This window comes from Aotus nancymaae, unplaced genomic scaffold, assembly GCF_030222135.1.
Source record: "Aotus nancymaae isolate 86718 unplaced genomic scaffold, 86718_ANA_hifiasm-v0.15.2.pri h1tg000028l, whole genome shotgun sequence".
NCBI lineage: Eukaryota > Metazoa > Chordata > Mammalia > Primates > Aotidae > Aotus > Aotus nancymaae.
This window is the reverse complement of record NW_026988441.1, coordinates 37,338,047-37,345,733: the sequence shown is the minus strand read 5'-3', so window position 1 is coordinate 37,345,733 and position 7,687 is coordinate 37,338,047.

Sequence of the window (7,687 nt, the reverse complement as noted above, 5' to 3'; positions counted from 1 at the left end):
GGTGGTTGAGCCCGAATCAACATGGCCAGAGTCACCTGCAGGGCTTCAAACTGCTTTTGCAAAAATTGTAATAGAAAATTATGTCTATGAGAACTCTGACCTAACCCACTTCATCTCTCCTTTAACCTCCAGACTGTCCTTGGTCATTGCTAGGTGTGGGCCAAGCTAGCCCTGGGAAATATTTGGTTACAGTAATAATAGACTTTCCTAAAACCAAATCGCCTTATAAAACTGAGACCACCAAGTTAGGATTAGGAAAAGGGCCTGAATTCTGCTAAAATGTAGACTTCGTTAACAAGTGCCAGCCCTTGTTCAGCTGATCACAATATTTGTAACTCCTCCAGTTACTCCTGTGAATAACATCACTAGTGTAGAAGCTAAGACTGGCCTTTTGAGATGTTATTTGAGACTTTTGGGCCAGGCGCAGTGGCTCAGGCCTGTAATCCCAGCACTTTGGGAAGCCTAGGTGGGTGGATCACCTGAGGTCAGGAGTTTGAGACCAGCCTGGCCAACATGGTGAAACCTATCTCTACTAAAAATACAAAAATTAGCCAGGTGTGGTGACACATGCCTGTAAACCCAGCTACCTTGTAGGCTGAGGCACAAGAATCGCTTGAACCCGGGAGGTGGAGGTTGCAGTGAGCTGAGATTGCGCCACTGCACTCCAGCCTGGTCTACAGAGCAAGAGATTCTGTCTAAAAAAAAGAAAAGAACTTTTGCATCCTGACAACCGGATGATTCCTGTGGCCCCCACCCAGAAACAAACTGAGCACATAAGGACCCTTTATTTCCATGCATCCAGGACCAATTAGCAGCACCCGTTTCCTAGTCCCCTGTCCACCAAACTATCTTTGAAAAACTCTAGCCTCCAGATCTCCAAATTTTCAGGTTCCCCATTTAGACCGCTGTACATTTTTTTTTTTTTTTTAATTTTTTGAGAGGGAGTCTCACTCTGTTGCCCAGGCTGGAGTGCAGTGGCGCCATCTCAGCTCACTGCAAGCTCCGCCTCCTGGGTTGAAGCGATTCTCCTGCCTCAGCCTCCTGAGTAGCTGGGACCTCAGGGGTGCACCACCACGCCCAGATAATTTTTGTATTTTTAGTATACATTGACTGGGTTTCACTGTGTAGGTCAGGCTGGTATCGAACTCCTGACCTTGTGATCCGCCTGTCTCGGCCTCCCAAAGTGCTGGGATTATAGGCGTGAACCATCATGCCCGGCCGGCTGTACGTGTTTTGAATTTTTTCTCTATTGCAATTCTCCTGCCTTGATAAATCAGCTGTATATTGATGAGCAAGATGAACTTCTCTGCTGGTTTCAGGTCCCCTGCGCTCCTGGTCCTGTTGCTCGGGCGCTGCCACCATCCCCTGCCAGGGCTGCCCCATGGCAGCAACTGCCCATTCTCTGCCCCTGTGAATGCTCATCGGGGACACTGGCATAGGGACACCCCAGCGGCCTGGCAGACACTTTCTCTGAACTGCGCTGAGACCCTCTGGGGGTTTATCTTCACATGGGAAGATAAAGCCTTCTGAGGGCTTGAATTATGACACTGTTTTAGGAATGAGGAAACTGAGACGTGAAGGCACAGAGGGGTTAAGTAACTCACCCAAAGCTACACAGCTGGGAAGAGGTTTAAATGGGAGAGTCTTAACGCAGAATCAGTACCCTTAACCATTCTGCTATGAGGGAAAGAGACAATGAGAGAAGCAAATCAACCTCCAAAAGAACACCTTATCTTGATTTTGTGGTCTCCCTAGCCTCTTTTTTAAAAAAACAAACAAACAAAAAAAAAGAAAAATAAAAAACAGTTTCTCTCTCGTTGGCCAGGCTGAAATGCAATGCCGCGACCTTGGCTCACTGCAGCCTCCGACTTTTGGGTGCAAGTGATTCTCCTGCCTCAGCCTCCCAAGTAGCTGGGAATACAGGCACATGCCACCACTCCCGGCTAATCTTTGTGTTTTTTAGTAGAGACAGGGTTTCACCATGTTGGCCAGGCTGGTCTCCAAATCCCTACCTTAGGTGACCCACTGCCCCGGCCTCCCAAAGTGCTGGGATTGCAGGCGTGAGCCTCAGCACCTGGCCTTCCTGGCCTCTTTGAATGTGGAGTTTCTAATACTTTCATCTGTTTTTCCTAAGGCTGACACGTCTAGAGTGCCTTTCTTTTTTGTTTCAAAATATGCCCTGAAGATGGCAGTATTACACCATCCTAAATCCTCAAACCAACGTGGTTTCTTTTCCATTTGAACCCAGGCTAAGAATCACTAATGCAGTACTTTGAGTTTTGTAGCCAGTGTGAAAGGAAAATAAATCTCCCCCCATAATCACTAAGCCAAAGGGAAAAGTCAACCTGGGAACTGCATCAGGCAAACCTGCCTTCCATTCTATTCCTAAACCATTCAGGACATAGGCATAGGCGAGGACTTCATGACCAAAATACCAAAAGCATTGGCAACAAAAGCCAAAATAGACAAATGGGACCTAATCAAACTCCACAGCTTCTGCACAGCAAAACCAATAGTCATTAGAGTGAATCGGCAACCAGCAGAATGGGAAAAAATTTTGGCAGTTTACCCATCTGACAAAGGGCTGATATTCAGAATCTACAAAGAACTAAAACAGATTTACAAGAGATAAGCCCATTCAAAAGTGGGCGAAGGATATGAACAGACATGTTACAAAAGAAGACATATATGAGGCCAACAAACATATGAAAAAATGCTCATCATCACTGGTCATTAGAGAAATGCAAATCAAAACTACATTGAGATACCATCTCACGCCAGTTAGAATGGCGATCATTAAAAAATCTGGAGACAACAGATGCTGGAGAGGATGTGGAGAAATAGGAACACTTTTACACTGTTGGTGGGAGTGTAAATTAGTTCAACCATTGTGGAAGACAGTGTGGCGATTCCTCAAGGACCTAGAAATAGAAATTCCATTTGACCCAGCAATCCCATTACTGGTTATATATCCAAAGGATTATAAATAGTTCTGTTCTAAGGACACATGCACACGAATGTTCATTGAGGCACTGTTTATAATAGCAAAGACTTGGAACCAATCCAAATGCCCATCAATGATAGACTGGACAGGGAAAATGTGGCACATATACACCATGGAATACTATGCAGCCATAAAAAATGATGAGTTTGTGTCCTTTGTAGGGACATGGATGAACCTGGAAACCATCATTCTCAGCAAACTGACACAAGAACAGAAAATCAAACACCGCATGTTCTCACTCATAGGCGGTGAACAATGAGAACACAGGGAGGGGAGCATCACACACTGGGGTCTGTCGGGGGATATAGGGGAGGGACAGTGGGGGTGGGGAGTTGGGGAGAGATAGCATGGGGAGAAATGCCAGATATAGGTGATGGGGAGGAAGGCAGCACATCACAGTGCCATGTGTGAACCTATGCAACAATCTTCCATGTTCTTCACATGTACCCCAAAACCTAAAATGCAATTAAAAAAATAAATAAAAATAAAAAGCTACATCCCTCCCTCACAACTTCCCTGTGAAGAAATTCCCTGTGGATAGAGCACAGGCAGAACCAGTCATCCCTCCGTTCACATGAGACAAATGTGCACCTGGTGGCTTCCTGTCTCCCATTGTTTCACGAAGCCATATTAAGGCATCAGTGATTATTCCTGTAAGTTGTGTGTTCAGTGAAAGGCAAAACTCAAAAGAGGCCGGGTGCAGTGGCTCACACCTGTAATCCCAGCACTTTGGGAGGCTGAGGTGGGAGGAGCACCTGAGGTTAGGAGTTCGAGACCAGCCTAGCCAACATGATGAAACCCTGTCTCTACTAAAAATACAAAAACTTAGCTGGGCGTGGTGGGGTGGTGGGCACCTGTAATCCCAGCTACTCAGGAGGCTGAGGTAGGAGATTCAGTTGAACCCAGGAGGCGGAGGTTGCAGTGAGCCGAGATCGTGGCACTGCACTCCAGCCTGGGCAACAAGAGCAAAACTGGGTCTCAAAAATAAATAAAAAATAAAGCTGGACCTGATGGCTCACACCTTTAATCCCAGCACTTTGGGAGGCAGAGGTAGATGAATCACCTGAGGTCAGGAGTTCAAGAACAGCCTAGCCAACTTGGTGAAACCCCGTCTCTACTAAACATACAGAAAATTAGCCAGCCATCGTGGCACACGCCTGTAATCCCAGCTACTCGGGGGGCTGAGGCAGGAGAATTGCTTGAACCTTGGAGGTGGAGGTTGCAGTGAGCTGAGATCGCACCATTGCACTCCAGCCTGGGTGGCAGAGTGAGACTCTGTCTCAAAAAAAAAGAAAGAGAGAGAAAGAAAGAAAAAGAAAGAAAAGAAAAGAAACAAAGAAAGAAAAAGAGAGAAAGAAACCATTTGTTGACCTATGACCTGGAAGTCCCCCTCCCCTCTTTGAGTTGTCCCACCTTTTTGGACGGAACCAATGTTCATCTTACATATATTGATAGATGGCTCCTGTCTCCCTAAAATGTACAAAACCAAGCTGTGCCTGGCCACCTTGGGCACATGTCATCGGGACCTCCTGAGGCTGTGTCACGGGCACGTCCTTAGCCTTGGCAAAATAAACTTTCTAAATTGACTGAGACCTGTCTCAGACATTTGGGGTTCACACCAGCAGACACTGATCCTTCTTAGGGCACAGAATGGCTTATGAGAGAGGAGTTTGTTTCTCCTTCACCTACATACCATCTAACCAGAGGTCCCAAACCCAGAGCTACAAAATGCCAAAGAAAATTCTCATCCCCTGTATACCATGTACACCAAGCTGGTACCAGAATATTCATGGAAACTTACAAAACAGCAACAAAACAAAAGCAAAAAAAAAAAAACAGAAACTCCATAGAGCCATCAATATGAGGGCTGTGTATTTGCATTGGTTCTGACAACAGGAGATCCTGATAGACATGAGGCGCCTAAGAGGAAACTGGGATCCTAGAGTGGCGTCGGCTTGCCTTGAAAACTGGTTACAGCGTATTGGACTTAAAGGGAAGCAGTTACCTTCCAGGTTGGTTTGGTTGCTCACAACGCACACAACACAGTAAAACGTAGAAACTGCAGTGCATGTCGGTGTTAACAGCAGCATCATCTCCTTTTCATGCCTCAATGGGTTCAAGCTCTTTTCCAAATGATTGCCATGGTGGCTAACACATGTCTGTCTTCTGAAAACAATAATCACAATTAGACAGGTGAGCCAGTTAGCATTTACTCCTTCCATTAAGAACAATGCATTGGTTCCTAGAAGGCAACTTACAACTATTCACTTGGAACAAGGGAAATCTCTTCAACTCAGTAGACTGGACAGCCACTCCCTTTGTGATGATGGATCACAGTGAGCAATGGAAGTTTCATAATCGGAAGTCTTCACTTTCTTCTCTGGAATGTAAAGCACACTTGACTCAGCTGGGAAGAAGCCCATTAAAAAAAAAGAGAGATCACTGTGAGACAAGGAGACTTGTTTATGGCAGACTATCTTGAAAAACACTCCTACTACAGAAAACTTAAAAAGATGAATATACACCTGTAATCCCAGCACATGGGAGGCCAGGGTGGGCGGGTCACTTGAGGTCAGGGGTTGGAGACCAGCCTGGCCAAAATGGCAAAACCCCGTCTCTACTGAAAACACACACACAAAAAAAAAAAACAAAAAAAATTGGCTGGGCATGGTGGTGAGCACCAGTAGTCCCAGCTACTTGGGAGACTGAGGCAGAAGAATCATTTGAACTCAGGAGGCAGAGGTTGCAATGAGCCAAGATCACACCACTGCACTCCAGCCTGCACCACGGAGTGACTCCATCTCAAAAAAAAAGAAAAAGAAAAAGAAAAAGAAACAATAGTAAAAAGTTTTTATCAGGTGTCAGTAAAGAAAGGGAAACTCAAAAGCAAAAGCATAAGAATGCTAAGAAATAAGCAAGTGTTAAAGATTGCGTCCTCCCTAAGAATTCCTGCCAATTTCCATTGATCTAGGATTTCACTGTAATAGGAGGCAGTTGAGCTAGGATACTGGAAGAGCTAGGGGAAGGTTAAATTGGAAAACATCCATTCTCTTAAAAAGAACCCTAAGAACCCTTCACCAGAAGCAAAGAATATCCTTTTTGTTGTTGTTTTGTTTTGTTTTTGAGATGGAGTTTCACTCTTGTTGCCCAGGCTGGAGTACAATAGTGAGATCTCGGTTTACCACCACCTCTGCCTCCAGGGTTCAAGTGATTTTCCTGCCTCAGCCTCCCGAGTAGCTGGGATTACAGGCAGGCACCATCACACCCAGATAATTTTGTATTTTCAGTAGAGACAGAGTTTCTCCATGTTGGTCATGCTGGTGTCAAACTCCCGACCTCAGGTGATCCCCTCTCCTCGGCCTCCCGAAGTGCTGGTATTACAGGTGTGAGGCACCGCCCCTGGCCAGAATGTCGATTCTTTAACTTCTCCTGGCAGTAGGTGTGAAATCTCCCTATAATTGAAAACCACAGGCAAGAACTAACACGAGATTAAGGTCTAAATTAAATCTACCAGAAGACCCCAAAGATCACAAGCCAAGAATTCCCTTACAGGTGGCCCCAGATCGGCAGTGCCCCCATGTGCCTAAACAAAAGTAAACACACTTTCACTAGGGGGCGCCACATAACTCCCGAATTCATCATTCCAGGCCAAACCCAAGGGTTCCGTGCCTTCCTGGCCTCCAACACAAAGGGGCCTCACACAACTCCCAAATTCATCATTGCAGTCAAAACCCTAGGGTCCAGTGGCTTCCCGACCTCTATCACAAGGGGATGCCACACAACTCCCAAATTCATCATTCCAGACCAAACCCAGGATTCAGTGCCTTCCTGACCTCTACCACAAGGGGATGACACGCAACTCGCAAATTCATTATTCCAGTCTAAACAATAGGGTCCTGTGCCTTCCTAGCCTCTACCACAAGGGGGCACCACACAACTCCCGAATTCATCATTCCAGTCCAAACGCAAGGGTTCCATGCCTTCCTGGCCTCCAACACAAAGGGGCCTCACACAACTCTCAAATTCATCATTCCAGGCCAAACCAGAGGATCTAGTGCCTTCCCAGCCTCTGACACAAGGGGACCTCACACAACACCCAAATTCATCATTGCAGTCAAAACCCTAGGGTCCAGTGGCTTCCCGACCTCTACCACAAGGGGGCACCACACAACTCCCAAATTCACCATTCCAGTCCAAACAATAGGGTCCTGTGCCTTCCCAGCCTCTACCACAAGGGGGCGCCACACAACTCGCAAATTGATCATTCCAGTCTAAACCCAAGGGTCCAGTGCTTCCCAGTCTGTACTACAAAGGGGCCTCTCACAACTCCTAAACTCATCACTCCACTCCAAACCCTAGCGTCCAGTTCCCTCCCGGCCTCTACCACAACGGTGCACAACACAACTCCCAAATTCATCATTCCAGTCCAAACCCTAGTGTCCAGTGCCTTCCCAGTCTGTACCAGAAAGGAGCCTGGCACAACTCCCAAATTCATCATTCCAGTCCAAAATCTAGGATTCAGTGCCCTACCTACCTCTACCACAAGAGGGCACCACCAACACCCAAAGTCATCATTCCAGGCCAAACCCTAAGGTCCTGTGCCTTACTGGCTTCTCCACAAGGGGGTGTCACAACACTCCCAAATTCACCATTGCAGTCCAAACCCAAGAGTCCAGTGCTTTC